At 38.8% G+C, this 14,877-nt stretch overlaps 1 non-coding gene across 1 annotated transcript; it reads right to left on the bottom strand.

Moving 5' to 3' along the window:
* Nucleotides 1–869: 869 nt before the first annotated feature.
* On the bottom strand, nt 870–973 carry LOC112725323 (small nucleolar RNA R71). Its single transcript, XR_003164439.1, has one exon. It is a non-coding gene; the product is annotated as a small nucleolar RNA R71 (small nucleolar RNA).
* Nucleotides 974–14,877: the final 13,904 nt, after the last annotated feature.

The following is a 14,877-nucleotide window of genomic DNA, read 5'->3' as shown; positions in this document are numbered from 1 at the left end:
ATCTTTTTCAAAATCACTTAACCACTTTCTCACTTTTAATTTTCGAAAACCATCATCCACTTTTTCAAAATTATTTTTAATTATTTTAAAATTTTTAGTTTTATTTAAAAATTTGTTTTCGAATATTTTTTCCCCTTCTCACCTTTTTCTATTTAAGACTAACACTTCTCCTCTATTAGCAATTCGAACACTCCCTCTCTATAAGTTCGAATTCTCCTCTCTACCTTATTCTTCTATTCTTCTTTTCCTCTGACACATTAAGGAATCTCTATACTGTGACATAGAGGATTCCATACTTTCTTTGTCTTCTTCTCTATCATATGAGTAGGAACAAGGATAAAGGCATTCTTGTTGAAGCTGATCCTGAACCTGAAAGGACCTTGAAGAGAAAGCTAAGAGAAGCTAAAGCACAAAACTCTAAAGAGGACCTGACAGAAATTTTCGAAAAGGAAGCAGATAAAACAAACATGGCCGAACCCAACAACAATGGTGGAGATGCAAGGAAGATGCTTGGTGACTTTATTGTACCCTCTTCTGACTTCTGTGGCAGAAGCATCTCAATTCCTGCAATTGGAGCAAACAACTTTGAGCTTAAGCCTCAATTAGTTTCTCTAATGTAGCAGAATTACAAGTATCATGGACTTCCATTGGAAGATTCTCATCAATTTTTAGCTGAGTTCTTGTAAATCTGTGACACTGTTAAGACTCATGGGGTTGACCCTGAGATCTACAAACTTATGATTTTTCCTTTTGGTGTAAGAGACAGAGCTAGGACATGGTTGGACTCACAACCTAATGACAGCCTGAACTCTTGGGAAAAGCTGGTCAATGCCTTCTTGGCAAAGTTCTTTCCACCTCAAAAATTGAGTAAGCTTAGAGTGGAAGTCCAGACCTTCAGACAAAAGGAAGGCGAATCCCTCTATGAAGCTTGGGAAAGATACAAGCAGTTGATCAGAAGATGTCCTTCTGGCATGCTTTCAGAATGGAGCATCATATGCATATTCTATGATGGTCTGTCTGAAATGTCTAAGATGTCATTGGACAACTCTGCAGTTGGATCAAGACGCCTGAAGAAGCTCAAGAAATCATTGAAATGGTTGCAAATAACCAGTTCATGTACACTTCTGAAAGGAATCCTGTGAATAATGGGACAACTCAGAAGAAAGGAGTTCTTGAGATTGACACTCTGAATGCCATATTGGCTCAGAACAAAATATTGACTTAGCAAGTCAATATGATTTCTCAGAGTCTGAATGGATTGCAAGCTGCATCCAACAGTACTAAAGAAGCATCTTCTGAAGAAGAAGCTTATGATCTTGAGAACCCTGCAATGGCAGAGGTGAATTACATGGGAGAACCCTATGGAAACACCTATAATCCTTCATGGAAAAATCATCCAAATTTCTCATGGAAAGACCAACAGAAGCCTCAACAAGGCTTCAATAATAATGGTGGAAGAAATAGGTTTAGCAATAGCAAGCCTTTTCCATCATCTTCTCAGCAACAGACAGAGAATTCTGAACAGAGCCATTCTGGCCTAGCAACCATAGTCTCTGATCTATCCAAGACCACACTAAGTTTCATGAATGAAACAAGGTCCTCCATTAGAAATTTAGAGGCACAGGTGGGTCAGCTGAGTAAGAAGATTACTGAAACTCCTCCCAGTACTCTCCCAAGCAATACAGAAGAAAATCCAAAGAGAGAGTGCAAGGCCATAACCATGACCAACATGGCTGAACCTGGAGAGAGTGAGGAGGACGTGAGTCCCAGTGAGAAAAGCCTCATGCGACGTCCTCTGGACAGAAAGGAGTTTCCCTTTGAGGAACCAAAGAAATCTGAGGCTCATACAGAGACCATAGAGATTCCATTGAACTTCCTTCTGCCATTCATGAGCTCTGATGAATATTCTTCCTCTGAAGAGGATGAAGACATCACTGAAGAGCAAGTTGCTAAATATCTAGGAGCAATCATGAAGCTTAATGCCAAGTTATTTGGTACTGAGACTTGGGAGGATGAACCCCCCCTTGTTCACCAATGAACTGAATGCATTAATGAGGCAGACATTACCTCAGAAGAAACCGGATCCCAGAAAATTCTTCATATCTTGTACCATAGGCACCATGACCTTTGAAAAGGCTCTATGTGACCTGGGGTCAGGGATAAACCTCATGCCACTCTCTGTAATAGAGAAACTGGGAATCTTTAAGGTACAAGCTGCAAGAATCTCACTAGAGATGGCAGACAAATCAATAAAATAGGCTTATGGACTAGTAGAGGACGTGCTAGTGAAGGTTGAAGGCCTTTACACCCCTGCTGATTTCATAATTCTAGACACTCGGAAGAATGAGGATGAATCCATCATCCTTGGTAGACCCTTCCTAGCCACAGCAAAAGCTGTAATTGATGTTGACAGAGGAGAGTTGGTCCTTAAGTTGAATGAAGACTACCTTGTATTTAAAACTCAAGGTTCTCCTTCTGTAACCATGGAGATGAAGCATGAAAGGCTTCTCTCAATACAGAGTCAAACAAAATCCCCACATTCAAACTCTAAGTTTGGTGTTGGGAGGCTGATAAACCACTATTTTATGGTTTATCTTGTGCTCAATTGAGTGGTTTTTATCTACTCTTTACCCACTTATTCATACTATTTGCATGGTTTTACAACTCCTTCCTGATTATGTGCTTTGATTGAAAACATGCTTCTTTGGACTTATAATTGCTCATTATTAATCCTCCCTTATTACCATTAGATGCCTTGATATGTGTGTTAAGTGATTTCAGAGATTACAGGGCAGGAATGGCTCAGAGGATGGAAAGGAAGCATGCAAAAGTGGAAGGAATACAAGAAGTTAGAGAAATTGGTAAGCTGCCCAGCCTGACCTCTTTGCACTCAAACAGCTATAACTTTAACTACAGAGGTCCAAACGACGCGGTTCCAGTTGCATTGGAAAGCTAACGTCCGGGGCTTCGATTTGATATATAATATGCCATAGTTTTCCTGATGCTAGGTGACGCGACCGCGTGATCCATGCGGCCGCGTCGTAGTGACGGAAATCAGCGTGTTTGAATTCTTCTCCAGCGATTTTCGGGCTGTTTTCGACCCAGTTCGCGGTCCAGAAAACACAGATTAGAGGCTATAAAGTGGGGGATTGCATCCATTTAGAGAGGAGGCTCTCATAATTCATTTTTCATGTTTTAGATGTAGTTTTAGAGAGAGAGGTTCTCTCCTCTCTCTCTCTCTTAGGATTTAGGACTTCTCTTAGTTTTTAAGAGTGACTCTCGATCCAGGTTCAATGTTCCTTTTTATTTATTTTCCCAATTAAATTTAAGAACTTTTCCATGTTATGATTTGAATATTTTATTTAATATAATTGAGGTATTTCAGAATTATGTTTGCTTTCTTTTATAAATAATTTAGATATTTTCCCCCTTTTTGGCTTGGGTCAAGTAATTGGTAATACTTGAGCTGTCAAATAAAACAGTGGTTGAAATTGGCAGATTCTGATTGCACTAGGATTGCTCTAAAGCTAGTCTCTCCACAAGAGTTGACTAGGACTTGAGAATCAAGCTAATCAGTCCACTTAACTTTCCTTTGTTTAGTAAAGGTTAACAAAGTGGGATTAAAATCCAATTCTCATCACAATTGATAAGGATAGGACTTCCAGTTCTTCATACCTTGCCAAGAGATTTTATTAGTATTATTTTATTTTACTTGTCATATAACATATTCCCACCTTACTTCCAAAACCCCAATTTACAAACTCATAACCAATAATAAGAACATACCTCCCTGCAATTCCTTGAGAAGACGACCCGAGGTTTAAATACTCAGTTATCAATTTTAAAGGGGTTTGTTACTTGTGACAACCAAAACGTTTGTACGAAGGGATTTCTGTCGGTTTAGAGACTATATCTACAATGTTACTGTTTTTATGAACTTCTTTACTGGCAAAAATCCCGACGTCAAAATGGCGCCGTTGCCGGGGAATTGCAAACGTGTGCCTTATTATTGGTTATTGTAAATATTTTTCAAAATATAAAAAAAAATTCTTTTGCTTGTTTATTTATTTTTGTTTTTAATTTTTATTAATTACTATGAATTCTCACCCCTCTGGTTTCAAATTTGATTCCAATGTTGTTGTTAGGAATGGAAACTATAATGAAAATAGGCATCAAGGTTGGAACAATCAAAGATGGGAGGAGCCACAAGGATTTGATCAACCCTCATGGCAACAACCACCTCCAATGGACTATCAACAACCATTCCGTGATGCATATCAAGGCAATGGCTATGGTGAGTGCTCTTTTGATTATCAACAACCACCACCATATGCCTTTGAACCCCCTCCTCAACATAACTTTGGACCACCAAACTCACAAGCCCCTTTCCACCATTCACCTCCATATGACCCTAACCCTCAATCACCATACCAACCACCTTATGAGCCATATGAACCATATATAGAACCACCCCAATTCCAACCCAATTACTCACAATAACCACCCCTTCAATATTCACCATCTCCATATCCATCAATCCAAGAGCATTATGATCATATTTATGAAAGTCGAGTGCATCAAGAGACAAAGGATCGTTTCAAGGAAACGGTGGATCGATTTCAGGCAACCATTCAACAACTAGAGCAAGCAGTAATTCAATGGGTTTCTAGGCGCTCAAATATACAAGGATCAGCCACAGCTCCATGTGGACAGTCTAGTGAAGAGCGTAGCATGAAGGAGATACCAGAAACCCCAGTGGACAAGACAGAGAATGAATTCGTACTAGAACAAGTAGAAGAAGCTGTCATGGTTCAAGAAGAAGAAGAAGTGGTTGAAGACTTAGGAGATGCAGAACCTCCATGGGAAAGTCAAGACATAGAGACTCCTTCCAAGATGGTTGAAATTGATGTTGAGGAGGGTGTACAACCTCCAAAGCATATCATAGTTGAAGACTTGGAAGAGGTTGATCAAGAGATGGAGATTCAAGAAGAAGAAGCACAACCTCCTATGCCCTTGGAAAGCAATGAAGAGGAGATTGAATTGAAAGAGAGCTACCAAGAGGAAGAGGTTGAAATTGAAGAAGCTTGCAAAGAGGTGGTAATTATCAGAGAAGAGCACAAGGGAGTGAAGCTTGCAATTTCATTAAAAATACCTCCCCCTAAGTTACCATCATCCTTCACAACATTCAAGTGGGTAAAATTCATATCCCTTAGCTTTCTAACCCCACTTGAATATGGCCTACTGGAGACGGATGGTCAACTTAGAGCTCTTTATGATATTAAGAGTAAGAGGAAGATGGCCAGTAGTAAGAATTGTCCTGCAAGGTTCATCATGGTTGGAAGCTTTAAGTTCAAACGCAAAGGTTGGTATAAAGCTCAACTGAATGGGTCTAGGAAGCTGTTTGGTCGCTGCAGTGAGAATTCAGATCACCTTTCACCCGGCTGGAAAAATGCAGATCGAGACAAAAACGGGTGTAAAAGTAAAGTTTGGGATCTTGGAATCTGCTCTAACACTTGTTACCCCGGGAGCCTAAGAATCTGTTTGAAGCTGCTCAAAGACTTTACGTGCCTAGTTTGGGATCCCGGAGGCCATTGGAATCACAAACATTGGTGGAGATTCCTGGATCAGTACAAGCACAAGCCACTATAGCAGGAATCTCATCAAATGTCCAACTTAAGGACTATAACTAAAAGTGCTAGGTGGGAGACAACCCACCATGGTATGATCGTTCTTTTTCAATTTTATTTCGTGTTTTTATTTTTATTTTATTTTATTTTCATTGAACCTGGAATCATGCATAGCATTCACATTAAGCACTGCATTTGCATCTGCATATTGCATTAAAAAAAATTTTCGCTACGCGACGCGATCGCATTAGCGACGCGTCCGCGTCACAGGGGGAGTAAAGAAAAATAAAAATGAACAGAAAGTCACACTGGAGTGTGGCTGGAGGCGTGCCAATGGCACAAATCAACCCACGCGACCGCGTCGCTGACACGTTCGCGTCGCATGGGAATCATGGCCTCCCACGCGATCGCGTGCCCCACGCGGCCGCATGCCCTGAGTTTTCGACGTAAAAGGGTGCACAATGAAATATTGTGCGAGAGTAATGCTGGATTGGTGCTGGAAGCACAATCCTTATCACGCGACCGCATCGCCGACGCGGCCGCGTCATCCATTTTCTGGCGCACACTCACGCGATCGCGTGACCCACGCGATCGCCTCACCCCAATTTTGGCATTTAAATTAATTTGAACATAGAGTTGTGCTGGAGCGAGGCTGCCCTCATGCCAGAAGCATAATATAGGTCACGCGACCGCATGACCGACGCGATCGCGTCACCTTACTTGAAGCGCATTCACGCGAACGCGTGCCCCACGCGGCCGCGTCGCATGCGCCGCACAGCTCAACCTAAATTGCCAAATTATCTTATCTTTCTCTCCTCCAAATCCTAGCTTTTCTTCTCCCTCCTTATTTCTTCCTTCCCCCTCCCCCCTTCTATCTCACCTTTCACTCTCTATCTCTCTCACCTCCATTACCAAGGTTCTATTTTCTTCTTCCTTCTTCTCTTTTCTATCATTCCTATTATTTTATATCTTATTTTCTTTTTCTTTTTCTTTTTCTTTTCATTATTCATATTTTCCTTCTTCTTCTTTTCCTTTTTACATGGTGTTAGAAATTTATTTGAGTCATTATTCCTCATTATGTGCTTGTGGATTGTTGTAATTTGTTTGACAATTATTATTTTTAAGGGATTGCTTGCATGTTCACCTTCATACTTTCAATAGCTTATTTACTATGCATGCTATGTGTTTGTGAAAAAGCCCATATGGCATTATGCACTTCTCTATTTTACTTTATACTATTCAATGCTTGCTTTTCATAAACTCCCTTTACTATTGTATTAATTGAAATTAATTGTCAATACAAACATGATGGTTTGTTACGAATAATGCTTGATCTATGCTACTCATGCCCTTTGCCGGCATGCCAATAAACACCTTGTATTCACTTGTCTTTATATGCACTAGCTATTTTCCATTGATGGCTTTTCACATGTACTCGCGAGTATGTGTTAATGTCAGTTATATCTTAATGTGCATCCATCACCACCTTTTCCGTTCTCTTCCTTGCTATATATATCTCTTTGAATTTAATTTACTTTCTCTTCCCTTTTTCAGGATGGCCACCAAGAAAGGAAAAGAGAAAGCCATTCCCAAATCAACAGCAAGGAAAGGAACAAAAAGAGCTCCAGTTGAGGAACCACAACCCCCATCCACTTGCACATCTTAGCATGCACTGAGCACGGTGCAATCTTTAAGTGTGGGGAGGTCGATACGGATCTCCATGGGTTAGTTATTTCCTATTTCAACACCAATGTTAATTTGTTCATTGTTGCATCTGCATATTTGATTGCATGTTTATTTGATTTTGTGCATTTAGTTACTACTTGGTTAAAGTAATAAAATTCTTTTTAGGACCCTATTTTTGAAAATTTTCACTAATTTAAAATGAAAATTTTTGTGTTAAATTTGTTTGAAGTTGTATTTGGAACATGGTTTTTGAGCCAAAGAACACACAACCTGTGAGATTTGAGCTTATTTATATGGTTACATTATTTAACCATAAATATTTTATTCCTGTGTGTTTCCGTCTCTATGATTGTAATCTATTTTTTTATTCCATTCTATATGTCCAATATTTAGTGTATTTACATGCTTGCATATGATTGAGGCCATTGTTTGATTTTAGCCCACTTATTCCAAAATTAGCCTACCTTTTACATCACCCTTGTTAGCCCCCTTGAGCTTTTATATCCCTTCTGTTTTATAACCACATTACTAGCCTTAAGCAGAAAAATAAGATTAGAATCCCAAGTTGAATCCTTGGTTAGCTTAAGATAGATATTGTGTAAAATTTAAGTGTGGGAAATTTTATGGGAACATGGGATGATATGAAAAAGTAGGGAATTAAATTGAATAAGTTATTTGAAAATTTGGGAAGCATGCTCATGTGAAATCAAAATAATTAAATTACCATGTGCATTGAAGAAAAATATATTAAGTAATTAAATAAGGGGATACAAAAAAAATCAAAAAAAAAAAGAAGAAAAGAAAAATGAAAAAAAAATATATTACCCCAAATGCAAAATAAAAAGAATCAATGCACATGGGACAAAATTCAAAAATAAGTTTGATACATGAGCATGTAATACGAAAGTGGGAAAAATTTGGGTAGTTAGGTAAAGTATTTTAAAATTGTATAAAATATGTATATGTTAGATGAGATCTTAGACTACTCAAGGATTCACTTCACTAGCTCACTTAGCCTTATATATATACCCTCACCCTTACCTTGGCCCCATTACAACCTTGAAAATACCTCATGATGTTTGCATTGGTACATTAAATATTTGTTGATTGGTTAGATGAAGAACAAAGTTTAGAAAGTATGACTAGAGAAGAGTAGAGTGATTAACCCTATACACTTGAGAGATTAGAGTGCATATACACTTCCTGTAAGGGTTCAGTGCTTAATTCTATGTTCCCTGCTTTCATGAGCTATCTTCTTACAAGTTTACTTGTTTTTACTGTATAATTTTAATTAGTGAAATCTGATTTATGTTTGTCTTGGAGAATTTCTTTATTTTTAACCAAGTAGGTAGAAACATTTTGCATGTAGTTGCATTCTTATAGATAGGTTGCATTTCATACATTCTACCATTCCTCTTCATCTTTTTAGCTTCTCTTAAGCTTAGCATGAGGACATGCTAATGTTTAAGTGTGGGGAGGTTGATAAATCACTATTTTATGGTTTATCTTGTGCTCAATTGAGTGGTTTTTATCTACTTTTTACCCACTTATTCATACTATTTGCATGGTTTTACAACTCCTTCCTGATTATGTGCTTTGATTGAAAATATGCTTCTTTGGACTTATAATTGCTCATTATTAATCCTCCCTTATTACCATTAGATGCCTTGATATGTGTGTTAAGTGATTCAGAGATTACAGGGTAGGAATGGCTCAGAGGATGGAAAGGAAGCATGCAAAAGTTGAAGGAATACAAGAAGTTGGAGAAATTGCAAAGCTGCCCAGCCTGACCTCTTCGCACTCAAATGGCTATAACTTTAGCTACAAAAGTCCAAACGACGCAGTTCTAGTTGCATTGGAAAGCTAACGTCCGAGGCTTTGATTTGATATATAATATATTATAGTTTCCCTAATGCTAGGCGACGCGACCGCGTGATCCATGCGGCCGCGTCGCAGTGACGGAAATCAGCGTGTTTGAATTCTTCTCTAGCAATTTCCGGGCTGTTTTCGACCTAGTTCGCGGCCCAGAAAACACAGATTAGAGGCTATAAAGTGGGGGATTGCATCCATTCAGAAGGGAGGCTCTCATGATTCACTTTTCATGTTTTAGATGTAGTTTTAGAGAGAGAGGTTCTCTCCTCTCTCTCTCTTAGGATTTAGGACTTCTCTTAGTTTTTAAGAGTGACTCTCGATCCAGGTTCAATGTTCCTTTTTATTTATTTTCCCAATTAAATTTAAGAACTTTTCCATGTTATGATTTGAATATTTTATTTAATATAATTGAGGTATTTTAGAATTATGTTTGCTTTCTTTTATAAATAATTTAGATATTTTTCCCCTTTTTGGCTTGGGTCAAGTAATTGGTAACACTTGAGCTGTCAAATAAAATAGTGGTTGAAATTGGCAGATTTTGATTACACTAGGATTGCTCTAAAGCTAGTCTCTCCACAAGAGTTGACTAGGACTTGAGAATCAAGCTAATCAGTCCACTTAACTTTCCTTTGTTTATTAAAGGTTAACAAAGTGGGATTAAAATCCAATTCTCATCACAATTGATAAGGATAGGACTTCCAGTTCTTCATACCTTACCAAGAGATTTTATTAATATTATTTTATTTTACTTGTCATATAACATATTCCCACCTTACTTCCAAAACCCCAATTTACAAACTCATAACCAATAATAAGAACATACCTCCCTGCAATTTCTTGAGAAGACGACCCGAGGTTTAAATACTCGGTTATCAATTTTAAAGGGGTTTGTTACTTGTGACAACCAACACGTTTGTATGAAGGGATTTCTGTCGGTTTAGAGACTATATCTACAACGCGACTGTTTTTATGAACTTCTTTACTGGCAAAAATCCCGACGTCAGAGGCCACAACCAAACTCTAAGTTTGATGTTGAGAGGCCACAACCAAACTCTAAGTTTAGTGTTAAGAGGCCCCAACCCTGCTCTGATTATCTGTGAGGCTCCAAGAGAGCTCACTGTCAAGCTATTGACATTAAAGAAGCGCTTATTGGGAGGCAACCCAATGTTATTTAATTATATCTGTTTATTTTCCATTGTTATTTTATATTTTCTTTAGGTTGATGATCATGTGAAATCACAAAAACAACTGAAAAATAAAAAATAGAATGAAAAATAGCATTAAAAACAGCTCACCCTGGGGGCGTTTAAACGCCAGTAAGAGTAGCAGAATGGGCGTTAAATGCCCAGTCTGGCACCATTCTGGGCGTTTAACGCCAGAAATGGGCACCAGACTGGCGTTTAACGCCAGAAATAGGCACCAGTCTGGCGTTTAACACCAGAACAGGGCACCAAGTTGGCGTTAAACGCCAGAAACAAGCAGCAATCTGGCGTTTAACACCATAATTGCACTCTAAGGGCGTTTTGCACGCCTAAATGGAGCAGGGATGATAAAGCCTTTAACCACTCAGGATCTGTGGACCCCACAGGATCCCCACCTACCCCACCTCTTCTTCTCTCCTCTTCACACATTTCCATAACACTCTTCTCCAAATACCCTTCACCTATCACATCTTACCCTTTCCCCCAAATCACCACCTACCTTCAAATTCAAACCTCTTTTCCCTCCCAAACCCAAACCCAACCCCAAATACATGAACCTAACCCTACCCCACTCCTATATATACCCCTCATCACTCCTTCAATTTCACACATCATACATACCTTATACATCCTTGGCCGAATTCACCCTCTCCCTCCATCTCCTCCATTTTCTTCTTCTTCTCCTTCATTCTTTCTTCTTTGCTCGAGGACGAGCAAACACTTTAAGTTTGGTGTGGTAAAAGCATTGTTTTTTGTTTTTCCATAACCATTTATGGCACCTAAGGCCAGAGAAACCTCTAGAAAGAGGAAAGGGAAGGCAAAAGCTTCCACCTCCGAGTCATGGAAGATGGAGAGATTCATCTCAAAGGTCCATCAAGACCACTTCTATGAAGTTGTGGCAAAAAAGAAGGTGATTCCTGAGGTCCCTTTCAAGCTCAAAAGGAGTGAGTATCCGGAGATCCGACATGAGATTAGAAGAAGAGGATGGGAAGTTCTCTCCAATCCTATTCAACAAGTCGAAATCTTAATGATTCAAGAGTTCTATGCAAACGCATGGATCGCTAGGAACCATGATCAAAGTATGAACCCGAATCCAAAGAACTGGCTTACAATGGTTTGGGGAAAATACTTAGATTTCAGTCTGGAAAATGTAAGGTTAGCGTTCAACTTGCCAATGATGCAAGAAAACGCACGCCCCTACACTAGAAGGGTCAACTTTGATCAAAGGTTGGACCAAGTCTTCATGGACATATGTGTGGAAGGAACTCAATGGAAATGTGACTCAAGAGGCAAACCGGTTCAATTGAGAAGACCAGACCTTAAGCCTGTAGCTAGAGGATGGTTGGAGTTCATCCAACGCTCTATCATTCCTACTAGCAACCGATCCAAAGTAACTGTGGATCGGGCCATCATGATCCATAGTATCATGATTGGGGAGGAAGTAGAAGTTCATGAGATTATACCTCAAGAACTCTACAAGGTGGCTGACAAGTCCTCTACTTTGGCAAGGTTATCCTTTCCTCACCTCCTTTGTCACCTTTGCAATTTGACTGGGATGTCATAGAGGGAGACATCTTCATTGAAGAGGACAAGCCCATCACTAAAAAGAGGATGGAGGAAACAAGAGAGCCCACTCATGGACCTCAACAAGAGCATGAGGAAATTCCTCATCATGAAATCCCTGAGGTGCCTCAAGGGATGCACCTTCCTCCACAAAACTATTGGGAGCAAATTAACACCTCCCTAGGAGAGTTAAGTTCCAACATGGGACAACTAAGGGTGGAGCACCAAGAGCACTCCATCATTCTCCATGAGATTAGAGAAGATCAAAGAGCTATGAGGGAGGAGCAACAAAGGCAAGGAAGAGATATTGAGGAGCTCAAGCACTCCATAAGATCTTCAAGAGGAAGAACTAGCCGCCATTACTAAGGTGGACCCGTTCTTTAATTTCCTTGCTCTTTATTTTCTGTTTTTCGTTTACTATGCTTTATGTTTTAATTATATTTGTGTCTTTATTACATGATCATTAATGTCTAGTGTCTATGCCTTAAAGCTATGAATGTCCTATGAATCCATCACATTTCTTAAATGAAAAATATTTTTAATTGCAAAAGAAAAAGAAGTACATGAATTTCGAATTTTAAAATAGTTTAATTATTTTGATGTGGTGGCAATACTTTTTGTTTTCTGAATGAATGCTTGAACAGTGCATATTTTTGAATTTGTTGTTTATGAATGTTAAAATTGTTGGCTCTTGAAAGAATGATGAAAAAGGAGAAATGTTATTGATAATCTGAAAAATCATAAAATTGATTCTTGAAGCAAGAAAAAGCAGTGAAAAGCTTGCTTAAAAAATTAGAAAAAAATGGAAAAAAAAATAAAAGAAAAAGAAAGAAAAAGAAAAAGCAAGCAGAAAAAGCCAATAGCCCTTTAAACCAAAAGGCAAGCATAAAATAAAAAGGATCCAAGGCTTTGAGCATCAGTAGATAGGAGGGCCCACAGGAATAAAATCCTGGCCTAAGCGGCTAAACCAAGCTGTCCCTAACCATGTGCTTGTGGCGTGAATGTGTCAAGTAAAAAGCTTGAGACTGAGCGGTTAAAGTCGTGGTCCAAAGCAAAAGAGTGTGCTTAAGAGCTCTGGACACCTCTTATTGGGGACTCTAGCAAAGCTGAGTCACAATCTAAAAAGGTTCACCCAGTTATGTGTCTGTGGCATTTATGTATCAGGTGGTAATACTGGAAAACAAAATACTCAGGGTCACGGCCAAGACTCATAAAGTAACTGTGTTCAAGAATCAACATACTGAACTAGGAGAATCAATAACACTAATCTGAATGAGTTCCTATAGAAGCCAATCATTCTGAACTTCAAGGGATAAAGTGAGATGCCAAAACTATTCAGAAGCAAAAAGCTAAGAGCCCTGCTCATCTAATTAAGACTGATCTTCATAGATGTTTTCAGAATTCACTGTATATTCTCTTCTTTTTATCCTATTTTGTTTTTAGTTGCTTGGGAACAAGCAACAATTTAAGTTTGGCGTTGTGATGAGCGGATAATTTATACATTTTTTGGCATTGTTTTTAGGTAGTTTTTAGTATGTTTTAGTTAATTTTTATTATATTTTTATTAGTTTTTAAATAAAAATCACATTTCTGGACTTTACTATGAGTTTGTGTATTTTTCTGTGATTTCAGGTATTTTCTGGCTGAAATTGAGGGACCTGAGCAAAAATCTGATTTAGAGGCTGAAAAAGGACTGCAGATGCTGTTGGATTCTGACCTCCCTGCACTCGAAATGGATTTTTTGGACCTACAAAAAGCCAATTGGCGCGCTCTCAATTGCGTTGGAAAGTAGACATTCTGGGCTTTTCAGAAATATATAATAGTCTATACTTTGCCCGAGTTTTAATAACGCAAAATGGCGTTTAAACGCCAACTTTCTACCCTATTCTGGCGTTAAATGCCAGAACTGACATAAAAGGTGGAGTTAAACGCCCAAACTGGCACCAAAGCTGGCGTTTAACTCCAAGAAGAGTCTCTACACGTGAAAGCTTCAATGTTCAGTTCAAGCACATACCAAGTGGGCTCCAGAAGTGGATTTCTGCACTATCTGCACTTAATTACTTATTTTCTGTAACCCTAGCTGCTAGTTTTGTATAAAAACTACTTTTAGTGATTTATTTTATATCTATCTTTGATCAGTTCTATGTTATCATAGATCATTGTACACGTTTGGAGGCTGGCCTCACGGCCATGCCTAGACCTTTCACTTATGTATTTTCAACGGTGGAGTTTCTACACCCCATAGACTAAGGTGTGGAGCTCAGCTGTTCCTCATGAATTAATGCAAAGTGCTATATTTTTCTATTCAACTCAAGCTTATTCTTATTCTAAGATATTCATTTGCACACAAGAATATGATGAATGTGATGATCAAGTGACACTCATCACCATTCTCACTTATGAACGCGTGTCTGACAAATACTTCCGTTCTACATGAAAACAAGCTTGAATGCATATCTCTTAGCCTCCTGGTTCACGATCAGAGTCTTCGTAGTATAGGCTAGAATTATTGGCGGCCATTCCTGAGATCCAAAAAGTCTAAACCTTGTCTGTGGTATTCCGAGTAGGATCTGGAAAGGGATGACTGTGACGAGCATCAAACTCGTGAGTGTTGGGCGTAGTGACAGAAGCAAAAGGATTAATGGATCCTATTCCAACTTGAGTGAGAACCGACAGATGATTAGCCATGCGGTGATAGCGCATTTGGACCATTTTTACTGAGAGGATGGATGGTAGCCATTGACAACGGTGATCCCCCAACATACAGCTTGCCATGGAAAGGAGTACGAATGATTGAATGAAGACAGTAGGAAAACAGAGGTTCAGAAGGAACAAAGCATCTTCATACGCTTATCTGAAATCCCACTAATGAATTATATAAGTACTTCTATCTTATTTTATATTTTATTTATATTTTAAGTATCAAA

This window comes from Arachis hypogaea, chromosome 11, assembly GCF_003086295.3.
Source record: "Arachis hypogaea cultivar Tifrunner chromosome 11, arahy.Tifrunner.gnm2.J5K5, whole genome shotgun sequence".
Taxonomy (NCBI): Eukaryota; Viridiplantae; Streptophyta; class Magnoliopsida; order Fabales; family Fabaceae; genus Arachis; species Arachis hypogaea.
Note: the sequence above shows the minus strand (reverse complement) of the source record. Positions and strands in the feature narration are given on the sequence as shown.